Below are 18,505 nucleotides of genomic sequence, written 5' to 3'. Positions count from 1 at the left end.
CAGTGGCCCGAGGCAGCATCTGAACCCAGGTCTCTGGCGCTGTGAGGCAGCAGTGTTAACCACTGTGCCACCGTGCTAGTTACTTTTATTTGACTCTTGCCATGTGACTGACTTCTATACATTATTCCAGCCATTTAAAAATCACACAACGCCAGGTTATAGTCCAACAGGTTTAATTGGAAGCACTAGCTTTCGGAGAGCTGCTCCTTCATCAGGTGGTTATCATCAGGAGCGGCACTCCAAAAGCTAGTGCTTCCAATTAAACCTGTTGAACTATAATCTGGTGTTGTACACCCCAGTCCAACACCGGCATCTCCAAATTCAGCCATTTCGTTTGCCTCCACCACCATCTTACTTTTATTATTTGTAATTCTCTGCCTGCCTTCGTTAATCAGGACATGGAGATGACTGGGTTGGATTATAACCTGGTGTTGTGTGATTTTTTTACTTCATTAATCAGTTCATTGGTCAACCTTTCACTTGTTATTCAGCTGCCGACGCTTTACGCACACCTTTTGTATTTATCTGTCAACATTTTTAATGACCTGGAATTATCTTGCCATTATTGGTCTGCCTATATGTTCTGTGCTTCTCCACTTCACCTAATGAAGTATCAGCACTCGGATAGCTTGTGGTTTTAAATAAACCTGTTGGATTATAACCTGGTGTTGTGTAACTTTTGATTTTGTCCATTTCAGTCCAACACTGGCACCTCCACATTATTGAAACAAAGAAACATAGAAAATGGGAGCAACTGCAAGCTAGTCAGCCCTGAAAGACTGCTCCACCATTCAATATGGTCATAGCTGATCATCCAACTCAGTTCCCGGTTCCTGCTTTCTCCCCAGATCCTTTGATACCTTAACAATGAAAACCATATCTAACTCCTTTTTGAAAGCATTCAATGCTTTAATCTCAACTGCCTTCTATTTCACAGCCTCGCCAGTCTTTGAGTGAAGACATTTCTCCTCATCTCAGTCCTTACCACATCCTCCTAAAGCTCCGGACTCTGCAGTCATCTGAAACACCTCTCCTGTGTTTACCATTGTCCTGTTCAAATTTTACATGTTTTTATGAGACTCCCCCCTCATTCTTCTAAACTCCAGAGAATGTAGTCCTAACCAATCCAGTCTCTCTTCATATGTCAGTCCTGTCATCCCAGAAAATAATTGTTGCACTGTCTCCAGAGCAGGATCACCCTTTCCGAAAAGGAGACCAAAACTGCACACAATAGTCCAGATGTGGTCCTGTATAATTGCAACAAGACGTTGCTGCTCTTCTATTCAATCCTCTCACGATGAATACCAATATACCATTTGCCTTCTTCACTGCCTGCTGCACCTGCATGTTTACTTTCAGCACAGACAGGCAGGAGGCTGGAAGGACACATGTTTCCTGGCTTGCTGTGTTCTTCCAGCCTTCTGCCTGTCTACTTTGGATCCCAGCATCTACAGTTTTTTTTGTCTCTAATCATGTCTGCTTACTTTCAGCGACTGGTGTATGAGGACTCCCAAGTGTCAATGCATATTCCCCTTTCCCAACCTATTGCCATTCAGATAATAATCTGCTTTTCTTTGTTCCCAACGTGGATTTGTTAACATTTATCCCCATTATCCTTCAACTGCCTCACCTTTTCTAAATTAGGGGCAATCTCAGAAAAATACAGGGTTTGAATCCGTTTCATCACAAATTGCCTATTCTCACCCGATTGTTAACTTTTTCATATATCCTGTATTGGTCAGGTCTCTTGCAAAGGAGAGAACAATGGGAGGTAGATGATGAAGAAGTCAATTATTTTAAGAAAAGAATTTGTACTTGTATGTTTTCATGACCTTGGGATATGCTAAAGCACTTCAGTGCTGATATGATCCTTTGGAGGACTCGTTACCCTTGTGCTGTCAAGGATGTAACAACCAATATTAACACAGCAATATCATGATAATTTGGTTTTAATGGTGCTGCTTGAGGGAAAGATGTTTATTTGGAGACTTGCAGTAATTACGTTGAAGCACATTACATGCCTTATTAAAAAACACAAGGCATGCCTTTTAGAGTAGATTTAACACTGAAGGCTGATGACTTTAATGCATTCATAGTAAAAGGGAAATCAACATTCCAGAAACAGTTCAGACCATTACATGTGAGGATACTCGAGATGAATGTTGTTCAAAAAGAACAGAGCAAGAGAAATAATAAAATCAGGTGAGTCATAGATAAGGTGAGTAACCAAGGTCTTTTCCCCAGGGTACGGGGAGTTCAAATCTAGATAGCATTTGTTTAAAGTGAGAAGGGAAAGATTTAAAAGAGACCCAAGGAGCAACGTTTTCACACAGAGGGTGGTTCGTGTGTGGAATAAACTATCAGAGGAAACGGTAGAGGCAGGGCCCATATAGAGAGATATGGGCCAAAGACAGGTAAATAGGATAGTTTAGTTTGGGGAACCTGGTCAGCATGGACGAGTTGGACCAAAGGGTCTAGTTTTAACACTAATTGGAATGATATAGTTGAGCCTGAGTTTATTGGGGTTAGATCATTGATGGTTGCATTAGTGTTGCATTAGATTTGCAAATAATGCAGTCAGAACTTCAAGCTGGGAAAACAGCCTTGTGCCACTTTTCCAGTAATTGCAAGTCAGTCTCATCCTTTAACTATAAAAGCAAGATGGCCATTTCTTAACTTAACCTAGTTACAGCATTTGATTTGTTCCACAAATGGTTAAAAGATCACAGAATGCAACTCTTTACACGTTTACACTGTGGGTTTATACTTCCGTCCTTTTGAAGACAGTCTTAAATACTCAGATTGGCAATAAATGCCAGAGTATCCTATGAACCATGAATGATTATATTTTAATATATGCCAGAGCCATTAAAGGGTTGTTTGCAATCCACTTCCTGTGTTTTTGTTATTCATGAAGCATTTCTTAAGAACACTACTATCAGCAAATTATTAACAGAGCTGTGTGCATTACACAGCTTAGATTCTCTGATGAGCTGCACATCATTGTAAGTTTAGTTTACAATTTCCAGTAGGCGATAGAGGAAAGGTTATTTGAAATCCTTGGCTTTCTGGCTTATTTGCATTTCAATTAAGGGGCCAGTTTACGGTGACAGGGGTTGGCGGGAAAGGGGCATTGTCATGCCCGTATCCACGTCCATTTTTCTTAACAATAAGCCCCATTATATAAATTTGACTCATTCATATAAGAGTCACTGTTTGCAAAATGGATTAAAATAAACCAACTGCAGCCCTCCTTGCCAAATATTCAATTTAAACGGTGAACGCTAATGCTTCCTGTTAAAGGACCCCCTGCTCTGGAGAATGGTTGGAAAATATAGAGGTCTTCAGTGTAGACCAAACAGAATTAGGCAGTAGAGCTTAAGGAAGAGTCTTCAGTTTTAGGTTTCTTTATAGCGCCGTGCAATACGTATAGAGACTAAATGCTACAGTACATGATATTCAGAGAAAAACTAAGCTCTAATATTACTGTCACATTATTGAAAGACATTATTGTCTAATGCCTAAATCTATTCAGTCTATACCAACTGTTTCTCTGCTAACATTCTATCTTCTAACATTCACAGTTTCTGTTTGGCTTTCCTTGTGTTTTTCGCGCTCTCCCCTTCCAACTCTACCTAGACTGTAATATTTATGCCCAGTGAGGAACAATTCCATGATATCATCACAATATTGCTCCTAGGTCCAAAAGTCCATACACAAGGTGAGCTTTCATTTCCCACGTGTCCTCTTAGCAACAACAATTATTTTCTTTATTATATATTCAGAACTGGTCAGGTCTTTTGGGAGGTTAGGGGGGTGCAGGAATGCAGGGAATATGAAGATGAAGATGTGAAATGTTTAATGAAAAGAATTCACATTTATATTATGTTCTCATGACCTCAGGTATACTAAAGCACTTCTAGGCTGATAAAATTCTTTGGGAGTGTGGTTATCTTTGTGCTGTCAAGGATGTAATAACCAAGATTGACACAGCAAGATCCCATAAACAGCACTTTGCCAGCTTAATCCTGTGTTCCGATTTATAAGTGAGAAAAACCTGCATTTCTGAGGCGAAAGGTTCCTAAAGCAAATTAAGCATTTTTTTTAAGCAGAAAAGGGAGTCAACTAAAAAGTTGAATAAATACTCAAAGGTGGTTTTTCATGGCAAAGCCAGACCTCGCTACCCTACCTCCCTACCCGCCATTGTGGTCAACCCACAGCACGTGGACTGCAGCGATTCAAGAAGGAAGCCCACTAGCACCTTCTCAAGGGCAAAAAGGGATGGACTATCAATGCTGGCCAGCCCAGTGACACCCAAAGTCCCACAAATGAATAATAAGTAAATAAATTAAATAATTAAGCAATTATACAAGGCAGCGTGGTGGCTCAGTGCTTAGCTTTGCTGCCAGGGACGTGGGTTTGATTCCACAGTCTAGTGACTGTCTGTAGAGCTTGCACATTCTGCCTGGATCTGCGTGGGTTTGCTCTGGTTTCCTCCCGCAGTCCAAAGATATGCAGGTTAGGATGGATTGGCCACAGTAAATTACCTAATAATCTCCAGGGATGCGCAGGCTGGGTGGGTTAACCATAGAACATAGAACTCAGAACATTACAGTGCAGAACAGGCCCTTTGGCCCTTGACGTTTCGCCGACATGTGAAACCAATGGGATATGAGATGTTCTTTTGGAGGGTCAGTGTGGACTTGATGGGTTGAATGGCCTGCTTCCATTCTTTAGCGATTCTAAGGACAGAAATCTGGATCCTTGAAGATAGAGGAACACAAGGTTTCTGTCTCAATCCCTTATAAAGGGGCCAAGTCAACATACCAACTTACATCTAACAACCCCCAACCCGGAACGAGAACCGATTTGCTCATTTTTGTCGGTTTTGGAGGAGGGTGGGTGACCAATGTGGTCATGGCGTATTTAAATGGCATGACTTGGCCCTCTCCCCACACAGGATAGGTGACCCATAGCTCCAACAGAGTGGCCCACGGACAGGAACCTGGGCTAGTGTTGCTGGTGAATGGGCACTCGGGTCTGTCGGCTTCCTGGTTCCACCTGATTGTTGCCTCCTTAAATCTCACCCATTCACGTTCAGTGGGAAAAGAACACTCCAGCACTCAATGGGTAACTCACTGGGTAACTCGAAGCCAATCAGCATGCATTCATCAGGCCGCGAAAGCCATCTCTTTTGCTGTTTGGCCGTCATCGAATCTGCAGCTGGAAATGTAATTTCAGGTGTTGACATGTGAAGGAGATATGGCATGTTTTATCAAAGGTGACCCGGCTGGAGAAAAATGGAGTTTTTGATCTCCTGAAAATGGAATGGCCAACAGAAGCTTATCGCCGAGCAACCTACAACGACCAAACAGTTCCTTCATTCTTCGGTAAACTTACATTCAAAGGGAAACTCTGTATTCTAACATCTGATACAAGATGGTTGAGTTAATCCTGTCTCCACACAGGTGAGGATTTCAGGTTATGCTGAGCTGGAATATAGTTCAACGTTTGGTGAATGATCTGCAGTTAGCCCCCTCATTAAAACGGCCCAGAGACACTTTCATTCAGAAATAATTGTGATTGCGTTAATTTTTAACAGTTAAATGGCACGTTGCCTTCCACAGAGAGATTAATTACTGCTTGTGTTCCTCTACCTTCAAGGATCCAGATTTCTGTCCTAAGAATCCCCTGCAGAAGAAATTTAATGGATACAGTTGATAGTTAGGATGAAATGTGTTGTATGAGAGAATGGCTCTGAAAGAGTTAATGTTAACAATGTCAACCTGAAGATGTGGAAATGTGGATTTTTCACATCCTTCCTGCGTCGGCGTGGGTGTCCTCCGGTTTCCTCCCACGGTCCAAAGATATGCAGGTTAGGTGGATTAGTTTGTTAAAGTGTCCATAGTGTCCAGGAGTGTGCAGATTAGGTGGATTGGCCATGCTAAATTGTCTATGGTGTCCAGCGATGTGTACATTAGGTGGGTTAGCCATGGGAAATGCAGGGTTGCAGGGATAGGGTAGAGGGTTGGATCTGGGCGGGATGCTATTTGGACAGACAGCTTGCTTTCAAGCAATAAGCATTTTATTAATTAATCATGGTGCTTTTTGTACAAGGACTCTAAGATGGTATATCCTCTATCCCAGGAGGTTCAATAGGTCATAGACAAAGGAGGATTAAGAACCAGTGAACCACCTCAAAGAGTCCTTACTCTGAAGTGCATACTGGCAGAGCAGCAAGTGCTAATAGGTACCCGAAGTAGCAATCAGAAAGGAGTTTACCAACTTAGAAAGATTTTGGTCCCTTGTCATGTAATATTATGACCATCACTAAGCTTATGCAGTTGCTGTGCACGAGGATGATGCTGCCCTGTTCCCTATTATATCCCTGAGCAACTACTATGTGATGACAATAGAATTTGAAGGGAAGGACAAGGAATGTAACAGTTCCGTGTTATAAATACAACTTTTCAATGCAGATTTTCCCAAAGGCAAAGCCAGCAACACAACAATAAGAATTACAATTCAGCATTGAACTGGGAAAGTTACCAAATTGCAAAGGTCCAAATAATGAACAGACTATCAAAGTCTCCAATTTACAGAGGCTATCTGTGCAAATGATCAGTGACCAACAAAGCAGGCAATTTATGGGAGGGTGGCTTTCATTGAGTCGTACAGCATGGAAACTGATCCTTCAGTCTAACCAATCTATGCCGAGCATAATCCCAAACTAAACAAGTCCCAGATCCCTCCAAAACTTTCCTATTCATGTACATAAATGTCTTTAAACATTGTAATTGTTTCTGCATTCCCTATGTCCTTTGAAACAGTTTCTACCCTACTGTTGTTAGAATACTAAATGGACTCACAAACTCTTAACATTCGCCTGTACCTGTGTTTTTGTTTTTGCCGCTGTTTACCTATTATTTATTGATCTATGCTACTTAACTCTGTGATCTGCCTGTATTGCTCACAAGACAGAGCTTTTCACTGTGCCTTGGGACATGTGACTATAAATTCAATTCAATTCAATTCAATTCACACCTGAACCACTGAATATGTAAAAAACGTTATCTTTCATGTCTTTTTTAAATCTTTCTCCTCTCATCTTAAAAATATGCCCCCTAGTCTTGAAATCCCATACCCTAGAGAAAAGACAACTGCGATTCATCTTATCTATACCCTGTATGATTTTATAAATTTTATACTTTTTTTGCAGCTAACTACTTTTAAAGTTCTTTATTTCTTTAAATAACTAGGTAACTAGACTTTTAATATATTTTACACAGATAACAATACGGTCCACATTTTCTCCTTAAAATGAATCCCTGTGAAGGATTATAAACCTGTGCAATTCTGGTCTCCTTCCTATCAGAAAGATGTTGTGAAACTTGAAAGGGTTCAGAAAAGATTTACAAGGATGTTGCCAGGGTTGGAGGATTTGAGGTATAAGGAGAGGCTAAATATGCTTTCTCTGGAGTGTTGGAGGCTGAGAGGTGACCTTATAGAGGTTTATAAAACCATGAGGGGCATGGATAGGCTAAATAGACAAGGTCTTTTCCCTGGGGTGGGAGAGTCCAAAACTAGAGGGCACAGGTTTAGGGTGAGAGGGGAAAGATATAAAAGAGACTTAGGGGGAAACTTATGCAGGCAGAGGGTGGTACGTGTATAGAATGAGCTGCCAGAGGAAGCGGTGGAGGCTGGTACAATTGCAACATTTAAAAGGCATCTGGATGGGTATATGAATAGGAAGGGTTTGGAGGGATATGGGCCGGGCGCTGGCAGGTGGGACTAGATTGCGACGGGATATCTGGTCAGCACGGACGAGTTGGACCGAAGGGTCTGTTTCCGTGCTGTACATCTCTATGACTCTCTGCCTAAATATGTCCAAGTTCTATATTCTGCATACACCTTTAAAGTCTCTGAGCATTTGCTTGCATTGAAACCATTGAGTCTGTGTGCATGCACTTTATCACTTTATACTTCTCAGAATGATCAAAATGTTCAGGTAACTATTCCATTTAGATGTTTTTAGAATACCAGGGCATGTGAGTCTTAAAACAGCTTTTGTCCTCAAGTGTACCCAGGCTCAGCGGTTTCAAGATTTCTGACACTCACTACAATTCATATTTCCACAGTCCTTCCCTAACACTGAAATGTCTAATTGATGTGTGGCTTGATGGGTTGAGGATACCTCATCCATCATTGTGTTGCAATGCTGAAATTTTGCAAACGTGTTCAGATTTCAGAGTATCCAATTTCTAAAAGAAAACAAATAAGCTCCATCCATTCCAAGTCAAATACAACGGGTTAATTGGCATTAATCTACTATGGATTCAATAAGAAAGGGGGTGCGGGGGGTAAACTCCTGCATGTAATTATGTCATCTGTCTCTCCTCCTCCTTGGAGGAAGGAAAAGCCCACCCCTTTGTTAAATTTGCCTTTCGTAACCTCCTCGCACACTGGGAGTTGTACTTTCAACATTCCAATGTCCCTATCACTTGGATATCAATAATGAGTCAATCTTAACATCCAGAATTAAAGATTCACCCCTGTGTTAAAATAGTATTTAGAAGTTTACTCTGGCCAGAAAATGAAATTCGAAACTTGGTGATCTCCGGAATTAAAACTTACCAATGTCCAGATACAACACAAAGCCAATTCCAAAAGGTAAACTTTTACCAAGTTTTACAAACTAAACTTTTGAATGAATGTTTCACAGATTTTTTGCCTTACACCATCATTGATGGTTGCTTAAAAGGGCATTACACTAACCATACATGTCCCACAATGACACAGGCACCACAACACATTTTCAAGTCAGGAGGAAGTGAGGACTGTGGATACTGGAGATCAGAGTTGAGAATGTGGTGCTGGAAAAGCACAGCAGGTCAGGCAGCATCCGAGAAGCAGGAGAATCAACGTTTTGGGCATAAGCCCCGAATTAGGAATGAATTTCAAGTCACCATATGTTCCCAAAGTGCAAACTGTTCCCCAGATCACAAAATCCAGGGAACAAAAAACGCAAATGGTACAAGCTGATAAATAGCAACCACCAAATAAAAGTGCATTCAAACCCAACCACAAAGAATTAACACTTCTACAAGATTCAGAGCCTTTGCACAACACATAAATCTGGTCTCCAGTTCTATCCTTTTCTGGTTACAATTGTCCCCCATCCTTTAGGGGGTCCTAATTGTGCTAACATATTAGCTACAGACCCAAATCCAGAGTCTGCCAGATTCCATGCTGGAATTCCAAAGGTCTCCGGAGTATCAGGTTGCTTTTCCCTTTTCTTACACATTTTCCTGATCCCATCCTCATCCCCAAAAATGTCTTGGATTACTAGGTGGATCCAAACGGTTCATTTTGGATTTGGATAAATGTAGCTAAGAGAAGACTCGGCAACAGCAATTTGCTTAAATATGCACATCTATTAAGTAATAAAAAAAAGATGAAAAAGGAAGGAAAGGCAAGTGATGATCCTCACGCCTGCCTGCCCATTGGGAACCCCTCGATCGACGGCTGGTCTGGAGAGTTAGGTTCATCCCTGGCACCATTCACGATCCCCGCCCAAGGTGATGCCCAATGGCTCGGAACGAAACTCTCTTCTCTCTTATAATGATGTTTAGACGGGAGCAATTTGGTCAATGGTTCTGTTAAAACAAAAATGAACCACCCTTTAATAGGCAGCATTTGAACAGTATTAACCTCAAGCCATCGGCTGTCCAGTCAGAGTCACTCAAATTACTCACACATTACGAAACAGCCACTAAATTGTGGCAAATAATGTGGGTAGCAAGGAACAATTCTGGCAAATCCCAGATGTGTAAAAGCCACTGGGTCCTCATTCATCGGGATACTGAGGAGCACCTCAAATGGTGCTTGTGAAATCAAGGCAGGTTTGGCATGTGTAAATTTCCTTCCTTTATTTAGAGATTCAATAATCTCCAGTCCCAGTGAATCACTGCTTAGGATTCTTTGGAGTTGCTATCAGTTATTAATTTAAGTGCATCAAGTTATAGGCCTTAATTAACCTAGGGCTTTAGCTCTGTGGTAACAATGAGCTGAATTTACCCACCACAAACCCTTTGGCATATATGATAATGCAGCGAGACAGGTGAGATTTCAGAAAGCGTGCTGTGTGGTATTCCATTCCTTGGATTACCACACATAGTGAGTGGAGAGTGTCAGGCAAGAAGGTAACTGGGAAATCTTTTCGTTGTATTTGCCCTTGCTTCTCTGCTGTACCTGTGTGATCATTCAATGAGGCGAGGTGTCCACCAGAGGGATGACTACCGAAACACAAACAGAAACTGCTGGAGAAACTCAGCAGATCTGACAGCAGCCGTGGAGAGACAAAGCAGAGTTAACATTGTAATTGAGTCTGAAGACTTTGCTTTGTCTTCACAGATGCTGCCAGACCTGCTGAGTTTTTCAACCGAGAGAAGCTGCTTTGAATACCTGTCCTCTGCCCTTCTGGGTGTGATTCCCTGCATTAACCCTAGCTGCCTGAGGAAATGGGAAAAATCTGAAAGCTTGCGGTTTTAGATAAACCTGTTGGTCTATAACCCGGCGTCGTGTGAGTTTTGACTCTGATTCATAATTGGCAGCAGCATTGCTGCATTTCCTCCCCAGACTTTATAATTCATCTATATTTAATCAGAGTAAAAGAAGATTATGTGGCACGGAGCTCAATTAATTTGTGGTTCACTCCCTAGGAACCAGAGGACACAGCTTAAAAATATGGGGTAGACCATTTAGGACAGAGATGAGGAGAAACATCTTCACCCAGAGAGTGGTGGCTGTGTGGAATGCTCTGCCCCAGAGGGCAGTGGAGGCCCAGTCTCTGGATTCATTTAAGAAAGAGTTGGATAGAGCTCTCAAGGACAGTGGAATCAAGGGTTATGGAGATAAGGCAGGAACAGGATACTGATTAAGGATGATCAGTCATGATCATATTGAATGGTGGTGCAGGCTCGAAGGGCAGAATGGCCTACTCCTGCACCTCTTGTCTATTGTCTATGGAGTTATGTCATTTACCATGGCCTCTGTGAATGAAAGAAAAGGCTCATGGGACATAATGGACTTGCCTGGACTAGCAACATGTGTCCAGGTTTTCCTACCTCTCAGGGTTCATTCACAGCAATCCTTCACCAAGTGTTAGACAGAGCGCCATGCCAAAGAGAGAGTTTTTAGTCTGATGCTCCTCATGTATGGAGAGACAAGGTAGCAGGTAGCAAGGGAACACCAAGCAAGGCAGCAATAAACAAGTGAGATGGAAGGAAAATATATCAGTCAAGGAAACTACAGAGGGGGCAAGCTAAACACTCAAGGACTGAGGAGTGAAATTGTTTTGTTATTGCATCTTTGTTTATTGGCACATTCAGATCCAGAACTAGGGAGCACGGTTTTAAAATTAGAGGCTACACTTTTAGGACAGAAATGAGGAGAATTCTTTTTTTCCCTTGAGCGGTTGTGCAACTTTGCAACTCTGCATCTCAGAAATGGGGGGTGGGGGTGGGGGGGGAGGTGGAGGTGGGGGTCACTGAATGTTTTTAATGCAGAAGTAGACTGATACTTGTGAGGTAAGGGAAGCAAAGGTTATTGGGGATGGATGGAAATGTGGAATTCGAAACGCAAGCTACTCAACCATGATCTTAACAAATGTAGCAGGCTCAAGGGGCTGAATGGTCTACTCCTGCTCCCATTGCTTATATTGCTGTCCACACACTAAAATTTATATTTGCAGTTACAATTGAATCTGCTTCTAGGTTTCAGATAGGGAAGATCAGGAGGGATATGGGTCAGGAACAGACAGGTGGGACTGATTTAGTTTGGAATTATGGTCAGCGTGGATTCGTTGGACCAAAGGGTCTTTTTCAATACTGTATGACTCTATGTGCTCCCTGGATGATTTCAAATCATCTTAAATCAGGGTCTTCTGGTTATCCACCTTGCCAATAGTGAAAACAATTTCTTTTTGGCAACTGAAACAATGTTCCCAGAGAGTATTCAACACCCACGTTACATCGTCCCTAATTTTCTAACAGCACAAGGTTGAACCAGGAGAAATCATTGTTGCTTTCCTAAATGATGGAACACTGTCTTCGAACTGGAATACTGTCTTTTCCTTCAGACAGGCTGATTAACTTGAGGCAGCTCAAAGTAGTTTCTTGCCACAGAATTGGATATCAAAGTTTCCTCAGAACCCCACAAGTGATCCTGACTCTACACCCCAGACACAGGAGTCAACTGCTCTGGCTGGTTTGATACATCAATGTGAGCTGGATCCAACCCCACATCCAACATTTTGTCCCTTGTAACCCTGTTTAAATGTCCAAACAGGATTTTGGCAATGTTATGAGCAATCCAAGGAAATTGCTGGCAAAAGGGCACTCTATATCTCTTGGATTATGCCGAATATTCAGACCTGTAACAGTCTGATTGCCTCGTATATATAATGATGGTGTGGACCCAATGAGGAGACCAGAGTAATGAGTCAGAGTAACTAATCATATGTGTGTTTCCGTTCAAGATCGATCAGGTTATGAGCAGTTCGGCATCAAAATGGCTGACCACATTGGTGACGCTCACTAAGATTATAACCTTTATCTAACCTGCTGCTCGTACTGAAGAATGAAGCTTAGAAACATAGAATATAGGAGCAAGTGGTGGCCATTCAGCCTTCAAATCTGCTCCGTCATTTAATATGTTCATTGCATATTTTTAAGGTGAGAGGAGAAACATGAGGGGCAATTTTTTTTACACAGAGATTGGTTCGCATGTGGATTGGACTTCAAAAGGAAGTGGTGGATGCGGGTCCAGTTGCAACGTTTAAAAGACAGCTGGATAAGTACATGAATAAGAAATGTTTGGAGAGATATGGACCAAGTGCAGGCAAATGGGGCAAGTTTAGTTTGGGATGATGGTTAGCATGGACTGGTTGGACTGAAGAGTCCATTTCCGTGGTAAAAACAATGACTGCAGATGCTGGAAACCAGATTCTGGATTAGTGGTGCTGGAAGAGCACATCAGTTCAGGCAGCATTCCCCTTCCCCCACTTCACCCTAGTTCTAAACTTCCAGCTCAGCACTGTCCCCATGACTTGTCCGGACTTGTCCTACCTGCCTATCTCCTTTTCCACCTATCCACTCCACCCTCTCCTCCCTGACCTATCACCTTCATCCCCTCCCCCACTCACCCATTGTACTCTATGCTACTTTCTCCCCACCCCCACCCTCCTCTATCTTATCTCTCCACGCTCCAGGCTCACTGCCTTTATTCCTGATGAAGGGCTTTTCCCCGAAACGTCGATTTCGAAGCACCTTGGATGCTGCCTGAACTGCTGTGCTCTTCCAGCACCACTAATCCAGAGTCCATTTCCGTGCTGAATGATTCCTTGGCTGATTGTCCAAAGAAGTCCCCTATTCCTGCTTTCTCCCCATACCCTTTGATCCCTTTAGCCCTAAGAATGATAGATAAATAGGCTGTAGCCTATGAGACAGCTCTTGACTTCAGTGCGAGGGTTAACACTGGCAACTTGAGTAGTGCAAGGAATCCAATGTCAAATTGGCCTTACTGAGTATATAACATACTACACATTCAACCCAGCAACCCAAATTAATCTTGAGCCCAATTATATTTGCATTGTTTTTTCTGGAGGTGAACTCCATAAATAGAACAATGTTGCTGGAGATGTGGAGAATTAAAATGCTCACTGTGACCTTATCCCTCAACGTCAATAACTATATCTGAAAATGTTAATATCTATACAGTGTTACAGAGGGAGGTACACTCTGCAGTGCGCTGGTACAGAAACAGCATTGTGAGAAAGGGGTAATATGGTGTAGGAGAAACTGAGTGCTAGATGGAAGAGAAAAGAATAAAAAGCAGAGTTTAACAGTGTCTCTATTGGAGGATCAGGGGAATTACTGCTCGAGGCTTCTGTATTTCCACCTTTAAACCCCATATGTGCAAATTCCATGCTGTCAATTTCACTGTTGCAATGACAATTCAGCAGTTTCTCGAAGAAATTGCAAAAGTGCACTCATGAGTCACACCGTTGTAGGTGCCGAATCAGTCTCAAGAATGGAAGGTGACGAAATTACAGGATCCATCTCCTACATGTCTGATTCACAGCAAGTAATCTACTCATATCCAGCTTCCACATTCCTGGAGCAGTGCTCCCTCGCTTCAGACACATAGCTATTGTCACAAAGGTCAGGTTTTTGCCATGGGCACAGTGGGATTTAAATCAATTTCCAGGCTGCATTACTTTACAGATCACAAATTATGCTTCGTGCCCTGAAACATGAAGAATCTAGCTTCCTGAGCCTAGACCTTCTGATGTCCTGCCGGTGATTATTCCAGTGTAGTTGGGAATTACATGTGGGAAGTTAGTCAGACTGGGGTAGTTATAATGGGGAGGAGGCACCCCAAACAAATATCCAAAGGAAGACACAAAAAGCATCCCAAAAATACCTGGGGAACACAGTGTCTATTGAAAAGGAGGTACTCAAGGAAATCGTATCAGGGAAGTGGTGTTGGAGAAATTGATGGGGTTTAAGACAGTTAACTCTCCAGAGCCCAATATCTATATCCTGTAGTACTTAAGGAAGTGGCCCTAGAAATAATGGATGCATTTGGGGTCATATTCTGTAGACTCTGGAACAGTTCAGTTGGATTGGAGGGTAACCCCTTAGAATGGATTTATGAAAGGGAAGTCATGTTGGGAAAATCTACTGCAATTCTTCGATGTTGTAAACAGTAGAGTTGAGAGTGGGGCAGCCAGTACTTGTGATTTACTTGGACTTTCAGAACGCTTTCACTAAAACCCCATATAAGTCAGGAGGGTGATGGCCTAATGGTGTTATCGCTAGCGTGCTCATCCAGAGACTCAAGCAGCCTTCCGGGGACCTGAAATCAAATCCAGCCACACACCCTCATCCTGTGAATGAAGAAAGGGGAAAAAAATGCAATTAGCATGTAAAATTAAATCATGTGGGATTGGAGATAAAGAACTGGTTCGGAGACAAAATGTTCGAATAAACTTTTTCCAATGACGAGTGGGGTATTCTAACAATTCCCAATATAAGTTAATGATGGAATATGTGTTAGATAAGGGAACTAAATAGCATGTCTCAACATTTTCGGATGACTTATAGCTAGGCGGGAGGGTGAGCTGTGAGTAGGATGTAGAGATGCTTCAGTGTGGTTTAGCCAAGCGAGTGGGAAAATACATGGCAGATAAAGTGCAACGTGGATAAATACGAGGCTATCCACTTTGGTGAATATAACTGGAAGGCATGTTATTTCCTGAATGGCAATGGATTGGGAAAGGGAGAGGTACATTGAGAATTGGTGTTCTATGCACAAGCTGGTAAACATGTACGCGCAGCAGACAGTGAAGAAGGCAAATGGTATGTTGGTTTCCATAGTGAGAAGATTTGGAAAGTCTTGCTGCAAATGTACAGGACCTTGGTGAGACTATCCCTTTAGTATTTTGGCCAACCTATCTGGGAAAGGATGTTCTGGCTATGAAGGGAGTGCACTGAAGGTTTACCAGACTGATTCCTGATATACAAAGGGAGATTGGATTGGTTAGGGCTGTGTGTGCTGGAGTTCAGAAGAGGACCTCATAGAGACCTACAAAATTCTAACAGGACCAGACAGGGTAAACACAGGAAGGATGTTCTCAGTGACTGGGGAGTCCAGGACCAGGGGTCACAGTCTAAAGAAGTGGGATAGATCATTTGGGACTGAGTTAAGGAGAAATGTATTCACGCAAAGTGCTGAGCCTGTGGAATTCTCTGTCACAGAAAGCAGTTCAGGCCAAACTATAAATGATTTCAAGAAGAGGTAGATATAGTTCTGGGGCTAGAGGGATCAAAGGGTATGAGGTGAAAGTAAGCACAAGGGACTGACCTGGATGATCAACCATGATTATGATTATCCTTAAGTACTCCATGATGTAAATTATTGGGCTCTGGAGAGTTAACAGCCTTAATCCCTATCAATTTCTCCAAAACCCACTTCCCTGATATGATTTCCTTGAGTATCTCCCTCTCAATAGACGCTGTGTTCCCTAGGTATTTTTGGGATGCTGCGCCTTCCTTTGTATATTTGATTGGTGTGCCGCCTTCCCATTATATTACCCCTGGTTCTGACTAACTCCCCATGAGTAATTCCCAACTACACTGGAATCATCACTGGCAGGTTGTCAGACGGTCCAAGCTCAAGAAGCTAGTTTCTTCATGTTTCAGGGCATGAACCATAACTTTTGATCTGTAAAGTAATGCAGCCTGGAAATTGATTTAAATCCCACTGTGCCCATGGCAAAAACCTGACCTTTGTGACAATAGCTATGTGTCTGAAGCGAGGGAGCACTGCTCCAGGAATGTGGAAGCTAGATATGAGCAGATTACTTGCTGTGAATCAGACATGTAGGAGATGGATCCTGTAATTTCGTCACCTTCCATTCTTGAGACTGATTCGGCACCTACAACGGTGTGACTCATGAGTGCACTTTTGCAATTTCTTTGAGAAACTGCTGAATTGTCATTGCAACAGTGAAATTGACAGCATGGAATTTGTACGTATGTAGTTTAAAGGTGGAAATACAGAAGCCTCGAGCAGTAATCCCCTGATCCTCCAATAGAGACACTGTTAAACTCTGCTTTTTATTCTTTTCTCTTCCATCTAGCCCTCAGTCTCTCCTACACCATATTACCCCTTTCTCACAATGCTGTTTCTGTACCAGCGCACTGCAGAGTGTACCTCCCTCAGTAACACTGTATAGATATTAACATTTTCAGATATAGTTATTGACGTTGAGGGATAAGGTCACAGTGAGCATTTTAATTCTCCACATCTCCAGCAACATTGTTCTGTTTATGGAGTTCACCTCCAGAAAAAACAATATCAACAATATTTGGGTGGCACGTTAGCTCAGTGGTAACCATTGCTGCCTCATAGCGCTAGGGACCTGGGTTCGATTCCAGCCTCAGGCAACTGACTGTGTGGATGCTCTCCCTGTGCCTGCGTGGGTTCCCTCTGGGGTGCTCTGGTTACCTCCCACATTCCAAAGATGTGCACATTTGGTGAATTGGCCATGCTAAATTGTCCACAATATTCAGGGGTGTGTAGGTTAGGTGCGTTAGTCAGAGATAAGTGTAGAGTAATGGGGCATGGGTTTGGGTGGGATACTCTTCAGAGAGTTGGTGTGGACTTGCTGGGCCAAGGGGGCTGTTTCCAAAGTAGAGATCCTATATAAAATCTGCTTATTACCCCGTGACTCATGAGTAGAAGGTGGTGCAGGCTGAAAGAGCATACTCCTGTTTTCTGTGTTTCTACGGGATCCTGGAATCTCCATCTTAGCAGACTCCATAAGATATGCATGGGAAATTAAAGATCCCATTGGGTAATTCCCCTACACCTGGAACCTTCCGAAAGTATCCATTTAGGTGAGAGAATTAGAGAATATTGGTGAAATTAAGTAAATAGGTGTACGGGAAAATGTAGACTATTAAATGCAGTCTGACACTTGAGAAACTGACTTCATCCAATTACGACTCCACCTGACTCCTACACCCTTCATGATTCTGACCCCTCAAGGCCCCTGGGACCAGGTTTCCTCCATCCCCCTCTTCTTCCTCCATCAGCAGACATGCCTGTCCCTCCTTGTCCCTGCATAGCAAATGACACCTCCCCCCCCAGGCTTCACAGCTGCTGGAGATAATTCCCCTCCATTCAGCCCCTCAACACCACCCTATCCCCTACCAATTTGTCACTCTACCTACTGGCACCCAATTGGATTGTGGAGTTGTGACCAGTTGTGGATGACAAGGGTCCTCAGCCTGACAATTCATTCCTGAGCAGCTTGTGGGACTGACGATACTGGCAGAATCCTTTGGACATCCAGAAAGGGAGGTATGTCTTTCTTTGAAGTTACAAAAACACTTCAAGCCTAGATAATTGCCTTTTGCCCCGTAACTAAGAGACATTTGCAGTTAATAATGTATCAGGTGCCCATGTGTTTTGCGAAGAAGTGAAAGGAATGCATTAATTGAAGGACAGCAGGTTCTGGCACATAAAAAGATCATCTCAATCAACCCTACGGATAGGGCTCATTAAACTGCTTTCTAAGTGTTTTCTCCCCATCCCTAACACCAATGTTTATGTCTACTCGTTAAATTTATAACTCCCTTATGAAACTCTGTTAGGGAGTTAGGATTTAGTGAACAGAGTTATACGTCGACAGTTTATGGATGCTTACCTATAGTTAAAATCTATTGATATACTAATTCTTGTTAAGTATGAAAAGGTGTGTTCTGTTAAGCTTAGTCTAAAAGGAAACATAAATTGGGGACTTTTGCGTACTTTGATAAAATCTTTAACTTTTGTCCTAATTGTTAGAATAGCAGGAATTGATTTCCACCATACTGTCCTACTGAGGCATGGCAAATATCTCTCTCACTCGGGAGATCACAGTTAAATCACATTC

Source organism: Chiloscyllium punctatum, chromosome 40, assembly GCF_047496795.1.
Source record: "Chiloscyllium punctatum isolate Juve2018m chromosome 40, sChiPun1.3, whole genome shotgun sequence".
Lineage (NCBI taxonomy): Eukaryota > Metazoa > Chordata > Chondrichthyes > Orectolobiformes > Hemiscylliidae > Chiloscyllium > Chiloscyllium punctatum.
This window is presented reverse-complemented; position numbering follows the sequence as displayed.